This window comes from Ascaphus truei, chromosome 1 (genome assembly GCF_040206685.1).
Source record: "Ascaphus truei isolate aAscTru1 chromosome 1, aAscTru1.hap1, whole genome shotgun sequence".
NCBI classification, from domain to species: Eukaryota; Metazoa; Chordata; class Amphibia; order Anura; family Ascaphidae; genus Ascaphus; species Ascaphus truei.
The window spans coordinates 460,037,507-460,059,236 of NC_134483.1; the positions used below are offsets into that span (position 1 = coordinate 460,037,507).

At 38.8% G+C, this 21,730-nt stretch overlaps 1 protein-coding gene across 4 annotated transcripts in view; it reads right to left on the reverse strand.

Moving 5' to 3' along the window:
* TUSC3 (tumor suppressor candidate 3) overlaps positions 1–21,730 on the reverse strand; it is a 369,252-nt gene that overhangs the window by 291,180 nt on the left and 56,342 nt on the right. The window contains exons 2-3 of one of the 4 annotated variants that reach the window (XM_075565910.1): positions 20,563–20,647; positions 16,324–16,397 (exon numbers count right to left, since the gene is read on the reverse strand). The exons of 1 other annotated variant lie outside the window; for it this stretch is intronic. The gene's annotated coding sequence lies outside the window, so the exon portion shown is untranslated. Of the gene's footprint in view, positions 1–9,359; positions 9,381–16,323; positions 16,398–20,562; positions 20,648–21,730 lie in introns of those variants that run through there. 2 more of the 4 variants (XM_075565925.1, XM_075565918.1) reach the window with 2 other exon arrangements.

Consider the following 21,730-nt stretch of genomic DNA (forward strand, 5'->3'; position numbering starts at 1 on the left):
TGGCGTCACACTCGCCTGTAGCATGAGAGATTTCTGTCCTGCAAGCAGAGGTGACAGGGAAGCATGTTGGGCATGTCGGGGGATGTGGCCATGACGTTACGGAGTTGGTTTGCCCTCATTGGGCGAACCGCTCACGTGACCCAGTCATCACGCGACAAAGACAAACAAGTTTGTCTCGCCATGCATTGGCTGCCTAGGCGCCCACATGCATGCCCATGTGCATTGGCCTCCATCGGTTTGAATTTGGTGCAAGCAACATCGCTTGCGCCGTCAGAACCACTATGGATGCAGTTTAACTTAAAGCAGTCCTGTCTCTATCACTGATGGCAATGGCTCTGGGTTACTTCTCTACCAGCTTATTCCATTGTTGTTTCTACAAGTGGGACTTGTAAAAATGATTTCTCCATACACATTCAGTATTTACACAGTGTTTTGACATATTTTAATTTCCCAAGACCGTAAGATACATTTGTGTTCCCCTGATTATGCGTTATCCTTGATCAACAATGAAAGTACCATCTTTCATTTAAATTTTTAAGGCACATCTAACTCCTATCACCTCATTAGTAAAATACAGACACACTTATTTTTTAATTGTTCATACTGTACAAATGAACACCAACAGATGACAATATTAATACCAACCTTTCTAATCTTGGTTCAAAATACAGTACCCTTGCATTTCTCTGTGTTTACACTTAGAAAACATACAGTACATTGGGTCTGGGTGCTATATTATTTAGTATACATAGCTATAAACATACAGTATCAATATCTGTCTAAAGCAGGACTGCAAAAATATAGTCACTATGCACTAGCCAGCCAAATGTTTTATTAGCCAGACAAAAGTTATCTTCCTTTAAAAAATAATTATTCCCCTTTCTTCTTTCATTTGCATCTCATTTCCCCTTCTTAGATTCCCTATGTATTCCATTTTTCCCTCTGATCTCCCGTAGACACCCCATTGCCTCCTCTATACACCCCATAGAAGAGGTGCATAGAGGAGACATAACTTCAGCGCTCTATTACCCCAATTCTTCCCCTCTTTGCTGTGCAGCTGTACTCCCATTGCACACTCTTTATTCTATTCTCAATTCACTTCCTCGCCATTGAGCTTCTCTTTTGTTCTGCCCACTGCTGAGACCAGCAGTGTGTAGTGGCCGGTGCCAGGTTCAAAACTGCCTTGTGTCAGGGACACTGAACATACAGTATCTGTGTTCTGAACAAATAGACTGGAGTGCAGTCCGGATGAGACGTAGTGTTCACTAATGTACTTTCACCCTGCCTTTAAATGTAATTGAAAACGTAATTTTCTTACTGAATAGCATATAAACATTAATGACAACACCCTCTCACAAAAATAATTTACTGTATTCATGCACAAAGATATTTAATACAATTACACATACTGTTGGTGAATATCTCCCAAAACATAATTACAATATAAGCAACTTGGGTCAGAGATGCTCTTTTTTTGGTGTTTTGTGTGAGGTTTTCTATATTTTAAATTGCATGAACACTTCAAGCACAAAGCACTTAATGAAAGGCTAGTTCAATCTATAAATAAACAAAAATAATACAATATGACAGTATTCCACTTTTAATTAATTCTCACGTTTTCCATTTTCAGTAATCAGAAAAGTTTTATGTTGTTATAATACAATAGGACAGGGAATCTCAACCTCAGTCCTCAAGTCCCCTCTCTTTCCCCCCCAAACAGGTCAATTTTTCAGGATATCCCAGCTTCAGCACAGGTGGCTCAATCAGTCCATGCTTCACCACAGGTGGCTCAAACTGAGGCTCAGTTTTCGACTGAGCTTCTGATTGAGTCACTGTATCAAAGCTGGTATATCATGAAAACCTCACCTATTCGGGGGCTTGAGAACTGGAATTGAGCACCCCTGCAATAGGACATAAGAGTTCAATCAGATCACAAGACCTTAAGGGCCTTATTCTATATTGTGTGAAGTGGCTATTTGAGCCATTTTCGAAAGCCAATGGTGATTTGCAGCTGAAAACGACCCGAGCGAACGATCCGGGGTTTGTTACGGTCGCGTACGTCGCTGTGTACTGTCCACGAGACAGACCCGCTAGGCAGAGGTGGAGAGTAGAGACCGACTTGTACCTGGGATCCGAATCCTGAAGAGTAGAATTGTGAGTTCCGGGTCCGAGGTCAGGGCAGGAGAAGGTAGGATGTTTGAGATCACTGTTCTAGGGTCAGGGCTGGAGAAGGCAGAGAAGTAGGAGTCACAGTTCCGAGGTCTGGGCTGGAGAAAGCAGGTTGGTCATGGTCACAGGCTGGGATCGGCAACAGGAAGGAACAAGGCAGGCAGGATATGGCAACAGCAGGAGTCCAGGGAAACTGAACCTTACACAGTCAAGGAAGGGAGGGGAATGCAGCCTTATAAAGGGAGCAGGCAGGTGCAGGCAATTTGATCACAAAGAGGCTGACTTCCTGCCTCGGTGGCCATGTTGGTAGAGGTAGATGGTCTGCCTCGGCGCCATGTTGGGAAGTCCTTGTAGGGTTATATACAGTAGAAGTAAAAGTGCAGACCCTTTTCAGCCCGCAATTAATGAATAGCAGACTGTAGGGCGGGTGTGCCCACTCATACAGTAACATCTAGGCCACGCTACAGTCGGTGTGGCTGTGATATCAGTGGGCAATAAATACCTGGAAACTAGACCGTCTACTGAAGTTTAGGCAAGTTATTTTTACTTGCATGTTTAAAAAATTGTGTTTTTTGTATTTTAAATCAATGCTTGATTTGATATAGAAAGAGGTAATTATATAGTTAACAGTAGTGTGAGTAGTGCTGTATGTCTTCTGCTGTATGTGTTCACAGTGGTTTAGAAGCAGAAGGCAATAATGCATTGAGTGACACAGTTTATAAAGTGGGGCACATTGACTTTACAAAGTTTCCAGCTTGAACCCCTTTTTGAGTGCATAGGTTCAAGCTGCAAGGAATGGCCCTTGAAGCACAAGTAAAAATAGAGCAAACGCGGTATGGGTAAAAATTTGATACATCCAATGGTGATACTGTAGTGCCGACGAGAATTCTAAACCCAATCTATGGCAATCTCCAACAAGACCCATGTACATACTGGGTACATGCTGATAACATGCTGGGTACATGCTGCAACATTTCTGCAGACAGACTAATGGCCCATCGGATTAACAGCGGGGGTCCCTGGCAGTCCCATTGAAACTGAACGGGACTGCCAGGGACCCATGCTGTGTTAATCCGATGGGCCATTAGTCTCTGCAGAAATGTCACTGAAATGTTTGCAGCATGTATGCAGCATGTACCTGGATCTTGTTGGTTATAGCCCCAGATTTCCCAAAGTAAGTTTAAGGCAAGTGTTAGAATACTCGTCGGCACACCTGTAGCTGCTAACTCAGGTGGTCACAATGAAGTCTGTATTATGGTAGAACGTAAAGATTTAAATGAATGGAAAGAATGGTACATCAAATTTAGCACCAGGGCAAGCTGGAGTGCATTTACTGTAGGTAATTCTGGCTTCAATGCAGATCTTAATATTCTTGATTTCCACAGTGATCAGATACCATTTTCTAATAGTACTGTTGGGTGGGGTTTATCAGTAGCTGGCAGGATCAATCATTGCTTTAATTTCAGAACCTTACAACTAGTCGAATTAGAATACAGAGCAGTGTACATTAAGCATTGCAGCTAAGTTATTATTTATATGAGCCATACAGTATATGGGGGTACCTTTGCAATGTGAAGTAAAGATGGATATGCATGCTTGGCAGATCCATTAGGTACTGTATGCCTTGACATAATCAATTAAAAATAAAATATGTAACAGTGGTTATATTGAGATTATCCCTTTACTAACATGTTATAAAGAAAGTATAAAACCTAGACATCATAGGAGCAGTCTCAGTGGTTAATATCCTGGGTGCGATTCACTAAGCAGTGATAACTGCTTTTAAGTACGATAAATGGCTTTTAAGACCGATACTGCCTGCTGCGCGATTCACTATGCAGTGTTAACAGTGCTGTATCGGCCGTAAAGGGCATTTTTTCAGCCAATGAAAAAAAATACGTCCGATCAGGCAAAAAACAGAAAATGTGCCGTTTTTTGCCAGTCAGCGTGATTCACTAAGCAGTGATAAGTGAATCATACTTTAAAAGCACACCAGATTTTTGCACCAGATAAAGGCTAAAGACTGGCGCAAAAGAAATGGAGCTAGGAAAAAAATCATTGTTTACTTTTTTTCACCACACAATTAATACAACAATCTGGTGGGTGTCCCCGGGTGATCCCCGCAGGATTCTGGGGCCCTCGGGTGATCCTGGCAGGAGTACAAGGCCCTCAGATGATTCCCACAGGAGTCCAGGGCCCTTGGGTGATCCCCGCGGGAGCCCTTGGGGCCCTCGGGCGATCTTCGTAGGAGTCCGGGGCCCTTGGGTGGTCCCTGCTGGCCTGCGGTACCAATCGTGTGGCCAAAAACACATAACACCCAATACTTTGCAATAAATACACCCATTCTCCTGCCCCCTAACACATACAGTACAATAATGGTCAAAATTACTATCATCCAGATATGGATAATAGTGCATTTGTCCAATACAAATAAAACATTAAGCTGCAGAAATAAAATAAATAAAACTTGCACTCACCCCTGCCAGGCTGCCACGATGAAGGCCATCCTCATCACCGTCCATTTCCTCCATTGCCACAAAAAATACAGTACAATCAAAAATACAATCTAATGTCCCCTAGCCCCTTAATCACCTTAGCGGTTAATAACCACTTTAGTAATTAAGGGCTTAACCCACCCTCTCCCACTATCCACCCAGGAGGCCTAAACAACATTACATTACAAAATGAACACATTACTAATGCCAATCAAACAATTGAATGGCACAGTGGGTACATCATGCCCATATAATATGGGCATGATTTAACACTATGCCAGTCAATGGTCAGGCTAAAAAAAAAAAACACCAACAAGTTCCAATGGATTCTAAACAATCTCAAACAAAAAACAAATAAAGAAGTAAACTGAACAAAATTACCACCAATCAATTAATCCAATCCAAAATAAAGACCAGAATAAACAATTAAAACACCAAAACAAAACCATGACTAAATAAAAGAAATATCGAAATAAACTGCATCATTCCAAAGCAACCATGGCTTCTTACTGTATGTACTGTATGTATGTATAGGCTTAAAGGGCCATACATAAATACATTTGGAATAAATGTAAAAAAAAAGCAATCATCAAAAAAAAAAAAAAAAAAATTCCTTACCTTTAGATTCTTCACCCTCCGATTCCCGTGTTTACCGCAAGCTTTCAAACCAATCCACGATCCCAAACAGCAATGTGCCACAGGTAAAAAAAATCCAAAGTCCTTTTCTTCTTTCTTTTTCTTCAACTGTAAATTGTAATCCAATTTTGGCTCTTTCGGTGTCTTCTATCTTCTTCTTCTGTATCTTCTTCTTCATACATCTTCAGCAGGCACAACCTTGTAATCCTACTGGAGGAGGAGGTCCTCCCTCCCTGGCTTCTTGCTGTCAAATGAGGTTGCATAGGCTTTTATAGGCCTGTGACATCACATATGAGTGCAAATGGTTCACACACCTCTGATTGGCTGTGAAAACCATGTTTTTTTGTTTTTGTGATGTCAAGGAAAGGAACAGAAGCCAGCCAATCACAATGCCTGTGCTTATTTTCCCTTTAACACAACGTCACCAAAAGCAACATGGCTGCCGTTACATGGTACTTCAGCCAATCAGATTGTGGAAACTATATCCCCAATCTGATTGGTTGTAGTAGACCATGTGACAGAATTTTTTGGGAAAGGATGTTACATCATCCAAAGGGAGTCAAATGGTCTACAACAACCAATCAGATTGGGGATACAGTTCCCACAATCTGATTGGCTGAAGTACCATGTGACGGCAGCCATGTTGCTTTTAAAGCGTCATGTTAAAGGGAAAGGAAGCACAGCCATTTTGATTGGCTGGCTTCACTTCCTTTACATGACGTCACCAAATAAAAAAAAAACACATGGTTTTCACAGCCAATCAGAGGCGTGTGAACCCTTTGCACTCAAATGTGATGTCACAGGCCTTTAAAAGCCTGTGCACCCTCATTTGACGGCATGAAACCGAGGAGGGAGGACTTACTCCTCCAATAGGATTGCGAGGGCGTGCCTGCTGAAGATGGATGAAGAATAAGAAGATAAAGAAGAAGTAGAAGAAGAAGAAGATACAGAAGAAGATAGAAGACACTGAAAGAGCCAAAATTGAAATACAATTTACAGATGAAAAAGAAAGAAAAAAGGACTTATTTTTACCTGTAGCCCGTTGCTGTTTGGGATCGTGGATTGGTTAGAGAGCTTGCGGTAACCACGGGAATCGGAGGGTGAAGACATCTTAAGGTAAGGAAAAAAATAGAACGTACTGTATGTTATTTTTCATTTACAGGTTTTTTTTCTTTTATTGTTTTGGTGATTCGATTTTCTTTCACATATCTATTCCAAATGTATTTATGTATGGCCCTTTAGGGCTATACATACATACATACAGTAAGAAGCCATGGTTGTTTTGGTAAATGCTTGCTTGTATGTATTTTAAATGCATATTGGTTCTTTGTTTTTACATTTGTATGCTATTTATATTGCATATTGATGTAGTGTTCAGGCATTTTTTGCTGTTGTTTTAAATTGTATTTCTGGCTTTTGATTGGTGTTTGTTTTTTAATGTTAGATTATTTTTTACTTTGATTTGGAATGATGCAGTTTATTTAGATATTTATTTTATTTAGGCATGATTTTGTTTTGGTGTTTTAATTGTTTATTCTGGTCTTTATTTTGGATTGGATTAACTGATTGATTTACTTTTTTATTTGTTTTTAGTTTGAGATTGTTTTGAATGCATTGGATCTTGTTTGTGATTGTTTTTTTTTAGGTTGACCATTGATTGGCATAGTGTTAAATCATGCCCATATTATATGAAATATACTGGACACTAACAAGCTCCTATTGAACCCCCAAAATAACCACAACATATATATTGCCATATTATATGAGCATGATGTACCCACTGTGCCATTCAATTGCTATGGAGGAAAAAACAGGAGCTGCCTTGCAAAGTTGGACATACATGCTTGTTTTGATATGCTTTATTGTAAGTAGGATTCTGGTTTTAACCACCAGATCATCCTCAACAGGCCATCTTCTCCATTTTATGGAGCTATAGTGCCCATTTTATATTTTAATAAATTAGTATAACTGTTCTTACAGCGTTATTTGTTTATGTTTATATGTTGAGTGTTGTATAAGTTTTATGTGTGTTAGTTACTGTTGTATGTTTGAGTTTTATGTTCAAGTTACATGTTTTATAACTAGCAGTGTACACTATGATTTTCTATGTGTTTAACTCCACATATTACGGGACGTTATCCACGGCACCACAAAGTCGATCCAGGTGTACAAAGTTTGATTACCTTACAAGGAGCATACTGCAAGACCCTACCAGTACATCTGGACTTTCATTGGACTTATCTTTCAAGGCGCCGGTCTGTATCTGTTTTCTCCTCATTAGTACAACATGTCGCACTGCAATCACATTATTGTCCATTTACAAAAAAAGATAAAGAAAACCATATTTGCTTCTTTAGATCAAGGATGCAAACAAACAAGCTCTTCAAAGCAGCTTTGTCATTTATCTGTTTATCCAATTTCAGAAAACAGTTTAATAGGGGCCTGATACCTATAAGTCTTATCATATACTTATGACATACAGTACCTGGTATGGCATGGGCCGCAGCATGCCAGGTGGCTTTATGACATTCAGTACCAGATACAGTAAGTCATGGGCAAATGATAGTTTTCTATGGGGTGATTAGGCTACCGCTACAACATTTACTTTACATTGTAAAGTCAAACTAAAAAGAAGGACTCAGGACAACTGTAACTTGGGATTCCCCTAGTAGGTGGAGACAAAAAAAGGGAGGATCCTTATTACTGTTTCAGTCATTAAATTACAATTTTGCACTCTTTTTGGTGTACACGCTGCCCCCTTGATCATTACATTTTAACATTGTAATATAAAATAATATATATATGTATTTGATACTGTTATACTATTTATCTAGAAGAAAAAATAATAATTATATATGTATATATTAAACAATATATATAATAAAAATAGTTTAGTTCTACTGTTAACAAAAACTTGAAAGAATACATTATTATTAAGCTTCACCTGAGAATCTGTGCGTAGTGCTTAGAGCTTAGCTTAGTTTGAAGTGGTCTAGAGGAAGCTAAACTCACCATGAGTTTTTAAAACAGAAAGATGATCTCACCTTTTGTTAAGGAACCTGACAACAGGAAAAAAAAAAAAAAAAGGATTATGATACTGTTATGTGTATCCAGAAATATATATATATAAATATATATATACTGTACATATGATCTAGGAAAGGAGCGCAAGAATACAGAACACACTTACATCGCACTACTGTAAATACAAACAGTTTATTGTGATATGACACAAATATAACACTACACAATATAAACCAGAATCAAAGCTTATCTGCTTAGAGCGTTGGAGTCCTTGGAGGATTTGTGAAGAACCGCGTGTTCTCCCAGAAACAAAAACTGCTTGCTGCAATGCCACAGGCTGGACTGCCTGCACAGCTATGGATCCAAACTCAGATCTTCGTATCTATATATACATACAGGTATATAGATAGATATAGCTATATAATATAGATATAAACAGTATATATAATAAGAATATTACATTGTGAAGTGGCCTACAGGAAGTTGCACCTTTTATTAAGGAACCTGAAAACAGATAAAATGGATATGATACTGTTATCCTATGTATCCATAAAAATAGATATGATATTTAAAACATTATTATACTTAACTACATAAAAAAAATATATATATATTAATTGCAGTGATCTTACAGTGTAACAGTACTGTATACTACAGTATGGGAGCTTCTCGGACATACAGTAGCATTGCAACTCAATGGAACGTACTGCATATATCATGTTTTATATAATATCTATGTTTTAATCATTATTACATATATAATAAACAGTAAATATAATAAGAATATTTTAGTTCTACTGTTCACCGAAACTTGAAAGAATACATTATTATTAATCCTTAGAATTAAGCTTCCCCTGAGAATCTGTGTTAATAGTTCAGCTCGGTGTGAAGTGGTTTGTTAAGGAACATGATAACAGAAAAAGGGATTATGGCTCTGCAGGAACGATTCTCTGATTGCTGAAACATTATCTCCAAATTGTTGAGTAGAAATTTGAATGATGGAAGAAGCACACTGGAGCCTTTCTGTAAGTTAACTTTTTTTTCCCCTTGAATGCTATAGTGGCAAATCTTTCCAGGGCGACTGATGTCTCATCTGAAAATATAACATATAACATCATCAAACCTTTTCTCCCCTCTCAACCATTCACATGCTCGGTCAAGTATTTTTATCTTGTTAGCCTCCCTTATCATGGGAAACATGAAAGAATGGGTTTAATTAATACTACGGTATCTTTCTAATACAGTACTGTACGTGGTTATTTAAAGTAGCCTTTGGCAACCATAGACAAAAACTGTATAGCAGGCCTGCACAACTTCTAAAGTGAGAAGGGCCGAACTGCTCCAAGGAAAACAGATTCGGACCGTACGGGTAAAATCATCATCATCATCATCATCATCATCATCATCATCATCATCATCATCATCATCATCATCATATTTCCCCCAGCACCCATCATCATCCTAATCATCATATCACCCCCCCCCCCCAGATATATGAGGGTGATGATGAGGGGCGCTGGGGGAGATATATGATGATGAGAGGCGCTGGGGGAGATATGAGGATGGTCATACCAGATAGGGCGTATATTGCTTTCCGGGGGCTCAGGACAACAGTTTTCATTGACTCCCCTCCCCCCCAGTGTTGGCAGCTTTTTCTAGACTCCCCCTCTCTCTCACACCCCCATTTCTCCTCTCACATCACCCTCTCCCACCTGCACCTCACATCACCCTCGCCCCCCCTGCAACTCATATCACCTTCTCCCCCCCTGCACCTCACATCACCTTCTCCCCCCTTGCATCCACATCACCCTCTCCCCCCCTTCACCTCACATCACCCTCTCCCCCGCCTGCACCTCACATCAACTTCTCCCCCCCTGCACCTCACATCACCTTCTCCCCCCTTGCATCCACATCACCCTCTCCACCCCCTGCACCTCACATCACCCACCCGCACCCCTCATCATCTCCCCCCGCACCCGATCACGGCGGTGGAAGCTGGCCACAGGAGGTATTAGCGTTAGCGGCAAGAAGCGCAGGGGGGAGGAGGGGGAAGGAGATGGGAGGGGGATCGCATCAAACTGCTGGCACTCCTTATGTATCGGCAGAGCGGGTTGGGGATGGGGGCGGCATGTCACAATGCTAGCACTCCTTCCCCACTCACAATTCTGGCACTCCTTCCCATTTGTTTCGGCAGAGCGGGTGCGAGGGGAGCGTGTCCCAATGCGCTCCTTCCCTCCTGTGTATGTAGAGCCAGCTCGGGAGGGGGGTGGGGGGGAGAGAGTCAGGGAGTCATCGCGGGCCGCACAGAGAGTCCAGGCGGTCCGCATGCGGCCCGCGGGCCGTATGTAGTGCGGGCCTGCTGTATACTGTAGCATACCCAGAAATGTGATTATAAGGAAAGTATTGTTCTTCTCAGAATAAGTCATATATAATAAACATGATACAAGCTAGGTAAACTAAGACATTAAACTTTTAAGAACCACAGTCCAGTCCAAATTGAATCTCATTTACCTGGTGCTGGACTCCCACACTGTAAGATCATGCTTTTTCTGCACAATGTCCCAAACCTCTGCAGGAAACTGCTTATCATTTTCATGGCTGATCTCATCAACCAGCCACAATGCTTCCCTGTGAAAACAAGGAACATGATAAAGATAAAAAGAGTGCAGATGGATTGGCATACTGTGTGGCTATATGAAGAAAAACATTAGAAGAAGTTTATACAGTACTGTACTTACTCGGTTCTGACCCAGCGGACCCTTCTACAAATCTTAGACTTCCCTTGGGCATGATAACGAACACTGGCTAGTGACACCTGGGTGCACGCTTCCGCTAGCCACTGTTGCATGTCCTTTGTTATGTATTCCTTCTTGTATTGCCATGCCATTTTCTTTGGTAGTTTTTTTTTTTTTGGTAATTGCTGCTTTTCAGAATGACTGAACCCCTAATACATGTGTATTCAATGTTAATTCAATGTGAACTGCATCTGCTGTATCTTAAAAGTAAAGTGACAGTAACAGGTACACGCCTACTTTTGGCACCTTACAAACATAGCCCCGCCCAACACTGAATGCTGTTTCTGTGATGTCAGTGGTACTGTACATAAAAGCTCACAGAAATTGCATTGCCACACTCACTGATATTGATCAGAACTATCTCTTGTTCTTTTGTGCTTTTAGATATTGTATCATGTCCTTGAACAATGGGTTGATTCAGCTTCTACGTAAGAACCTGCTTGCTGCTGCTGTTCCAGTCAAAATCCCAAGAAAGCAAAAGATGCCAGCTGTACCCGACACCCCCAAAAACTAAAAAGCTAAAGTGGAGAAATAAAAGAAAAGCAGCACCCAAAACTCCTACGGTGAAGAATCCGGTAATGGTGTGGAGAAAGAATCAGATGGGCAAAACCCTTTCCACATATTAGCAACAGAATGTGTGAAACAAAGAATTCACACTAAATCCCTAATTAAATGCACTCAGGGTAATGAAATGTGACTCAATCAGTCCCAGAATACAAATATTCCTGAAGAGGAGGTATATAATACACCTCATGTATACCAATAACAAATAGGTAGTCCAAGGAGCTAGAGACAATTGTCAATAAGAAAAACAATAAAGTTTTATTTTTCAAAAATTAACAAAACAAGTGATAATATAAACTCCCACTGGTGAGGCAGCTAAACTGTTCTGGATAATAAGGTAAGTAACACTGGTAGTATGTGTAGCGTATTCTAGTCTAGGCCCACAGCAGCAGGAGAGAGCCAGACATCTGGAGGCACCCTCCCCACCCCATGTCTCCATGCTGTAACAGACCATCACAGACGAGGAGGAAATTTTGTATATGAGCCGCCCCTAACAGAGAAAGAAACCTGCAGGAAGGCGTCATCCCAGAACAGTAATTTGTGTCTGCTTTCAAAAAGTACACCTGCTGCACCACTGAGGTATAGACCATTGGAATGCAGTAGGTGACATCCCACTTTATGTTATACCAATGGAATCTCTCTCAAGATATGCAACAAACTGCAGAAGACAGCCGCATTGATTTGCCCTGCTAATTTTCAAATACAATGTCTGTTATGAGCATTACGTATTTCCAGTGGTTCAAAAAAGTGAACTTTGATACTGTAATAAAAATACCATGTGATATGTCGAAGATATTACATTAATGTATATAATGTCCTATGATGGATGCAGCAGAAGGGTAGGTTTGATCCAAGACCACTATGAAGATGACAGCAGAGAAAGTCCCAAACGCAGTAACATCCAGGTGGATATTTAAAAAGAGGAAGAACAAAAAAATCAAAAATAGTGTAGTAGTTTAAATGACATCAACTGTTTTTTTAAAAATATAAAGGTGGCACTCACATTTCATGTGAGCAAAATGAGCATATCGGTTGTTCCAAGTAACCAACTTAGGAGATGTGGCCGGTCATCACTGGAGGGGACAGGATACTCCCGGCAAAAGTAAAGGCAGAGGACACAAGGATAATTGAAATAACTTTATATAACACAGTAATAAAAAGCAGAAAGCACTTACAGGTAAGTTAGTAAACGTAGACCAAAGGACCCTCTGGGTTAGGTAGTGGGTGGTACAATCCAGGAAGAACCCTTGTTCGAGCAATCCCTTGTGGTGGCCATCCACAAAGAAATCCCATATGGGGGTTCAGTGTGTCCTGGATGATTCTCTCCACTGTCTCTGGTCAGCTTTACTTGGGTACTGTAGTGCAGCCCTACTCGTTTTGTCAGTTCAGACTTCCTCAAGGGGCATTGTCAAACTAATAAATACAGTTTTACAGAAAATGTTTTTAATTAAGTACTTTATTGTAGTTTGTTTAATTCTTGTTATCATTCTTGTTTGGCGGGTTGATGACAACACCGTGTTCATGCAGAAAACAAATACAGCGATACTGCTAGGTAACATACTGTAATTCATGCATACAGTATACAGTATTTTTTTCTCTGAAAGTTAATCTCACAATTATTTTACATTTGAACATGTAACAGAGACAGCAATAAGTTGTCAGTTGGCTGTTGAAGAAGAATGTATTATTGTATTATTTCAAAAAATGAAAAAAATTCCTATTGTAGTCATTGTTTAATTCTTGTTTTCATTCATGTTTTGCAGGTTTAGCGGGCATATGAGCATCGACACCGTGTTCATGCAGGAAACACATCCAGCGATACGGTCAGGCAATATTATGTAATTCATGCATCTTTTTTTGTCAATACCCCTAAAATCTCTACTGCGCAGAAATTCAGTGACACGCATATGCGTTTCAACCAGGTCCCATAGAAAAACACCCGTAACACATAATGTAATTCATGCACTAAAGAAAAAATGCTGCAATGGCCGTGGGATGTTATTAACAGTTCGTTCACCGGCACTTCTCTCTCCCCTTACTGCAATCTAGTACGTCCTGATGGTGAGTCCGTTTTCACACTGGGATTTTACAAGGCTTAACCATTCAATTTAGCTTGGCCAGTGGCAGGATTTGATTTATGTTTAGAAGTACATTGTTTTCTGCATTTTCTGGAGCATCGGTTCTTGGAGGTTTGTGCCTTCTTTTTCCTACTAATTCATACACTACGCTACTATAGTTCTTCTAGATTATTAAAATAGAACATTTGCTTTTTACAGGTGAAAATGTCTAAGAGCCAGCAAGCCCGAAGAAGATGCCGGTTGAAGAAGATTGTACATTTGGATGAAGAGCAGACATTTGTATTATTGTATTTTTCACAATGTCATTTACTTTAATCTAATAAAAAAAAATATTTCATATTTTAAAATACTTTTAGTTATCTGAAGTTTTTAGAGGAATAGATAGTGGGCTACATTTAAATACATTCAAATATATCATACTGTATTAAATAAATGGGAATAAGGGACGGGTTACATTGCATTTAGATGGCACACTGGAGCCTACTATAATTTCTGTGGGGTATTGCAACCAACGGTAAAACGAAATTTTCCCGGTCACAACACATTCGCAGGTCAGCTGCTAGCAGTCAAAAAATTATGAGGGGCGCAGAGACAAATGCGCCTGTAAATGATGCTATACCTGTATGTATCTGTTCCCCAGAATAGATCTATTTGTACAGTAAACAAATGTTACTGGTTACATTCTATATTTCAAACTTGTTTTTTTTCATACAGTAATTACCACAATTTCAGCCAATACTACCTGCAGAATATTGTTTTGCATTTATCTAATAATGATTTAGAAATTAAATATTTAATTTCATAGTTTTCTAACAGTTGTTGAGAAAATAATTTGCCAGTACAGGAGAGAGCGTAAGAAATGTAATGCCGTGAAATGGGATTGTGATGAATTGAGGAATCTAACAGCACTTTGTTTGTATTAGCAGAAGAGAACTAGCCACTAAGTATCCAATTTAAAAGCATTTTACATGTCTGGTACAGAGCCAGTCGCCTGTTATTATGTATGGGCAAAAGGCCACAGAACATAATATAATGTGAAAAGTAATTATAAATTATCTAGCTGTCAAGTTTGTCTTCGTTTGCTGAAACACATTAAATGGCACAAGTACTTGCTAAAAAAAAACCTTGTTACAATGATATCTTGCAAATTGAAAACCAATTGATTGTCAAATTTTATTTCAAAATAAAAAATAAGATGCCCTTTAACATACCTGTAGTTCATAAAGGGGAGAAGTTACTAACAATGGTAAAGTCTGTGGTAAAAGGTACAGTATGAACTTTTTCTTTAGTGTCGTTTGGAATCAGTAAAACCAGCCGATTTACTAAGGAGAAACCTTTAAATGTCTAAAATTAACAAACATGGATATTCTTATACATGTTATTATCCGGGTCACATAATGTAAACATACTGCATATAAACTCTCATTTAATTAGTAACACACACACACACAAACTTCTAATTTAAACCAATGTTGTAAACTGAGTTTTGCCAGTGCTCTTATCTTAGAGTTGCAGAGAACATTATATGGGAATAAATATGGGGATAAATGAGAAGGGCACTCAGATTTACATCTGCAATCCTTTATTGTACCATAACGTAAACCACCATTTTTGCTGCTCTTTGGATATCTATCTCAAGGAAAAGGTTACAAATAAAGATGGGAATATGTGACTATTCGATTTGCATATTTTTTCTTAAAATATTTAAATATTATGTAATTTTTGTATGTTTTTAGACACATTTGTTAATATGTAATCCACTACTATTTATTCAGAGTTTATTCAGAATTACTCTTCCACGTGAAACCAAGTGCGATTTCCCATGCACATCATTGCATGTTATTGTGGCCCTATGACCGCATCTGAGCCTCGGCTGTCAAATAGTGTTGTGTGGCTATCTTAGTAATTTGCCGTAACAATAAGCAGTGCTGTGTGTCTTTATGCGAAATTCAATGTACAGTACTGTATTCCAAGGCTATTGCTACAGTAATGTACGTTTTGTACTTTTCTATGTCATGTAACCCAGCCCTTATTTTCATACACACTATCAATGCTCAGAAACATCAGGTAATACCGTTGGCACAGTCAGTCTTTATAAATTATTACATATTAAAGTAAATTAGAGAAACATGTATTGTACTATACTTTGGTGTAAGATTTATGAAAATATGTATTGCTTTATACAACAACAGAAATAACAATGACTTGGGGAAAACATATAATCTTCTATCAGCAACATGCCCTGGCTGTCTCTCATACAGTTTCACCTGTAAAATAATCGAGAAATTGATGCATTAGTTAAACACTGTGTTGCTATGTCGGAACACCGCTACGCATGCAGGCTCTATATTTCTACTGTATGGAACGCATATGTATTCTATTGAATTTGTGCACATGCATAGTATCTGTCAACTGAATGCAATACATATGCATTCTATTCAATTACTGTGCACTCTATACTGTACCTACTGGTTGGAATGCATACTGTATGTTTTTCATATGTTTAATGTGCATGTGTGCCAGAGCTTTAATGGAAAGAGATGCTGAAAAGGCAGTTGTTACCTTAATTATCCAATACTGATGTTCTGTGTTGCTGAATGTGGTTTCTACATAAACAAGGTGTTGACGCTCAGAATCTGCAAAACAAGGATGAAAAGAAAGGCTTCAGTAGAGAATTGCATGAAATCAACAACATTACTTACAAAACTATTCCACTTAAAGATTGCCAACACCACATAATTAAACACTAAATTGTATTTCTTTAAAATATCATGTTTGCATCAGTTTCAGTCAATGATTACTCCAGCCCACAGTCCTGAATGCAGTAACAGTGCATTAATTATGTCTTTCACATTCTGAATTTGGCAGTACTACATTTCTACTACTTCCCAAGTCCATCTAAAATAGCACTCAAAATTGTTTGGTGAACTCTTCTTACCATGTGAGCCATCAAAGTTTACATTCATGGCCCACTCGCATATGGTTCAAAAGGCACATGCTGTTGGAATATTAATTGGGCAAATCTATGTGGCTCTTCCCTTCAGCATTCAGCATATCTTTCCAAAGTTTCCCAGGGTATTATGGAAAGAGGGTGTCAGGTACTAAATCCCCAGTGACAGGGATCATGTGACAAGGATCCTCAGTGACATGGCTCTGCCTCCATAGTTCAGTTCTGTAGGTGGGCTTTGGAAATCAGGCACATGTAAATGATCGGTGATGCCACTTTCTTGCCAGTCTCAAAATCATGGAGGAGTGGGGGTTATAGTCATAATCTCATCATCACTAAATGAGCAGGAAGGTATGTACAAACTTCCCACAATCTGATTATTGGTTAGAGGCACATGGGGGGAGAAGAGGCTTCTTTCAGATGAGCTTGCAAACTATTTCTGGTGCCTGCGGCACAGGGAGAGAAAATGACTTGCCCAAGGTCACACAGTATAGATGACAATGCCATTCGAATAAGCAGGCAAAGCAGGAGATTGTCTTCTGGTATTGTTGTCTGTGGTCTGTGGCATGTGGTCAATAGAAGTGAGTTGAGTATTATTTTTATTAAAAAAATTATAAAAACAAAGTCTTTAATGATGCAAGTGACAGGTTTCTCTCTGTATTATAATATATAGACAGCGACACAGGATGTTTTTAATCTGCTTTGGATCAGGAGCAGAGAATCAGAATAGAGTAACTAGTTACTGTAGGTACTGTATGCAATAAAGAACTAAACTCCTGAACTGTTTACAGTTTAACAAAACAGTTAGCACATATTTATAATACTATCCTTACTTATTGATTAGTAAGTAACACAGTGGTTTACTTGTTCTCCACAGGTGATAAATCATGGCAGTCGTCAAATCATGGAAAACAGCAAGCAATATCACACTAAACCAAAAAATAATCCTATAAATAGCTCAGAAACTCACCCACAGAGACCAACTGAAAAATACATAATAATATTTTACTTTTATTAACAATATATTAAAAATATATATGAGCAAGAATAAAATTGTCAGCAAGCCAGAGCACCACACCACGAACTTAGACAGTGCAAGAGGGTGAATAAAAAGCTATTTATTGCCAAAATAGGAAGAGCAAAGTTACACTAACATGTTTCGCTTGCTGACAATTTTTTTCTTGCTCCTTATCTACTACGCTTGGCTCACGGTATTTACACCCCACAGGAGAAGACAATTGGAGATTTTCCTTATTCTACATTGGACTACCTTAAATAGAGATATGTGGAAGTGCATGCACACTGCAAAATGGTGCTGGAGGAGGGTACTTATCTGCCGGTGCACTGTGTCCAGGGAGGTCCAGACATCCCAGAGGAGATCAGCGTAGAAAATGGAAGCAGGCACACGGTCTTATGAAAATACAATTTAATGTGCCACCAAAGGGTCCAACGTTTCGGCAAAAATTGCCTTTATCAAGGAGAGGCCCTCTCCTTGATAAAGGCAATTTTTGCCGAAACGTTGGACCCTTTGGTGGCACATTAAATTGTATTTTCATAAGACCGTGTGCCTGCTTCCATTTTCTACCTTAAACAGAGATCATCTTTATGTGAATAAATCTTTCTGATTGCCACATCATGGATAAGAGATAATATTTGCGCTGGGAGCTACATTGTTTCTGCATACTTTATATAGAGTTAAAACCATGTTAAGCGCTATCCTCTTTATACTCACAAGGAGTTTTCTGTCATATGGACACTTGTTTAAGGGCGTAACTCATTAACCCATATTGTTATTGGTCAGAAAATGAACTACAAGCAACTCATTTCTTTCAATTGTGTTTCCCATACCCCCAAAATAGAGCCACAGTTCTTCCTATTATAGGGAAACGCTCTTTTTAAAAAAAAATATATATATGTGCTATCTTAAAATCCCACACAAATGATGACAAGTGCTAGCCACATTTGTTATGTTTATTTAAATTAGGAGATTGATAATTAATATTAATTATTGTGAATATGTCTGTGTTTGTAAACACTTTAGCACCATTTTTCGGATTTTAATTTTTTGTATAAAGTTTATATAGTTGCTAAGGTGATGACATTATGTTTTTAGTAGTACCTACCATTGCTACTTGTCTTCCATATGATATGGGTAGTACCAAGGCCATATGAATGATATCCTGATAAACTAGTGACTTCTAGTTAGCTTACTATTTAAATGTTTGTTATATTGTTTGTCATTTACTCTTTATTAAAATGCCAGTGTGGGAGCGAAACGTGTTGGAGGCTTTTTGTGCCTTTTTTCTTTTAATGGTTAATCACTAAATGAATACTTTTTGTCATCAGTTTTTGCACTCTAGCACGGAATATTTTTCTTTGTAGTGCAGTTTTATTCTTCATACAAACTTCTCTTTAGCCAAATTAAGATAGAAAGTCAAGTTTCTCCTAAATAGATATAGAAAATTCCATAACCCTGTTTATGTTTGCCCTACTGCATCAACTGTCTGTATATATAGAGTTATGGGTTTACATTTAGGAATAACCCATCAAGGAGTTTTGCTTATATAGTAGCCAGGAATAACTTTAATGATGAATTAGATTTCTATTTCAAGGTTGGAGAAGCCCCTGACTTTCAATCTCAATTTGGCTAGTACTCTTGTCATTAGTTGTGTTGAATTTGATTATACTGTAGCACATATATTGTAATACAATTTCAGTCGGTCTCTATGTGGGGAGTATTTGGCCATTTATACGGATTATTTTTCTGTTTAGAGTGATATATATTATTCATCCCTTATGTGTACCTCCCTCATGTCATTAAGTTATAGGTTGAGCAAGGGTGTATTGCTAGTGTTTTCTGTAAAAAGGCAAGATTTATCGTTTAGGGTGGAGTGTTGTGTGTGTGATTTTAGTGTTATGGGGGTTATTGTGTTGGGGGGCTAGTTAAGGGGGTGCTAAAAGGATAGTGGGGACAAGTTCTTAAGGGGGCTTGAGGGGATAGTGTGGGGGCATTTAAGGAGGTGCTGAGAGGACAGTGGGGGGGGTAGTGATGGGGGTGTTGAGGGCATAGTGAGAAGGGGGTAATGAAGTGGCGGGTGATGGGGCCAGTAAGGCTAATAATAAGAACTGTATTGACTACTAATTAAGTCCTTTATTTGGTTGGGGGTTGATAATACCCTGAAAACAGTGTTTTTTCTCATCCTCAGTCGCCAACGACTACCAACAGGTCAGGATTGAGGAATATCCCTGCTTCAGCACAGTGGGTTCAATCAAAATAACTGAGCAACAGACGAGACACCAGTGCTGAAGCAAGGAAATACTTAAATTCTCATGTATTTGTAGCCCTTGAAAAATGAGTGTACATGCATAAAGAGATTGCGTTATTATGCAATAAAAATGCAATGTATAAAAAAAATAATTTGGTTTCTCAATTTTACAACTTAAAAAAATAAATAAAATGTTAGTGCCTTTGTTTTCCACTCATTCTGAATCCGGTAGGATGAGTGCTTTCAAAAGCCTGTTAACAAAAATTAATCATTTGTTAATTATGGTGCAAAAAGTAATACATTATCATGGCTATTGAATCTTAAATTAGAGACTGAGACAACAAGCAATGCTAAATATGTTTTACAAGAAAAGCAAAGACAGGGTTTTTCCACCCTTTAAAAAATAAAAATAAAATAAAAAAAAGCATATCATTTTCACATATTCACTTTTAAGGGAATCTATTACACAGTACAGTATATTAGTATATCCTTCTATAATCTGTTCCTATTGACAATCGCATAAACAGAAAGCATTTACTGTACTGTAGGGATGCATACGTAGAAAATAAATATACAAAAATCTCTCACCTTAATCTTCAGCATACTATAACAAATCAGCAAATATTCAAAAGAAGGAGTGTCCTCTCAGGCAAATTTGTAGCCGGCCCCGTTACTTCAAATTACAAGAAGACAAGAGTGTCTTTTAGAGATCAGAAGGTGATCAGAAGAGCAGCACATTCAGGACCCACATTAGAAAATCAATAGTAATGCAAGTGAACATATACAAACATTAGTAAAACTCTACAACCCAACATTTATTCCATCCTAGAAACCCACAATTAATTTGAAACATTCCGTTATGATAACCGTGATATACTGGTTCCATCTCTACTTCATTCAACTCGAGTCTGGGAATTTCTGCCAGAGTTCTTAGGCATCATTATCGGCATAGTACTCATTGAATAGAGTTCTCACTTTGCAATTGTCCCCCTGCATGAGAAACAACGAGCAAAGGGATACTTAGAACAATCACCGAAAGATACAATATGATCCCACTCGAAACGTCCGATACCCTTTAACAGATATTAAAATATACACTGCTTAGTATGCTCCAAAAATTCTGGTTTAGCTTATTTGGTTTGAAAATGGCATGAAGTGCGCTGTGTATAGAGATGAGCGAATTGTTTTAGTGAATTTGGATCCACAGCAGACCGGCCATTTCTATTGCTTTGCGGATTTCAGTGAATCAATCTCAAAATGAGAGATTCGCGTTTCGCGGATTTTTTATTATTATTATTGCCAATACAATTCTGCAACCCATGGACGGATATGTAGAATCCAAACCGGATAAGTAAGAATCCGCTTTTGGATTGCTGAATCCACGGATTGGATTCTACAAATCTGTCCACAGGTTGTATGCAATGTCGGTTTTTGATGAATCCGCACGGATTAAAAAACTGTCCAAACCTGTTTGCGGATTTGACACAGCAAAAATGATTTGGGCGGGGAGGGGCAAATGCGAGACAATCTGGGAACTAATTTGGGCGGATTCGTCCATCTCTAGCCATATACACACAAACACTGAGTATAGCTTACCATGATCAGCTCTGCATCCATAATGATCTGGGAGATAAGGGTGGACATGGTGCATGTAAAAAGTGTGGGGTAGGATGTCGCCCTTCTTTACTTTGTCTTCTTCTGCACTTCTTCACCTTCTGGACTCTTGCCAGATGTCCCAGCAGCTTCACTCAGCTTC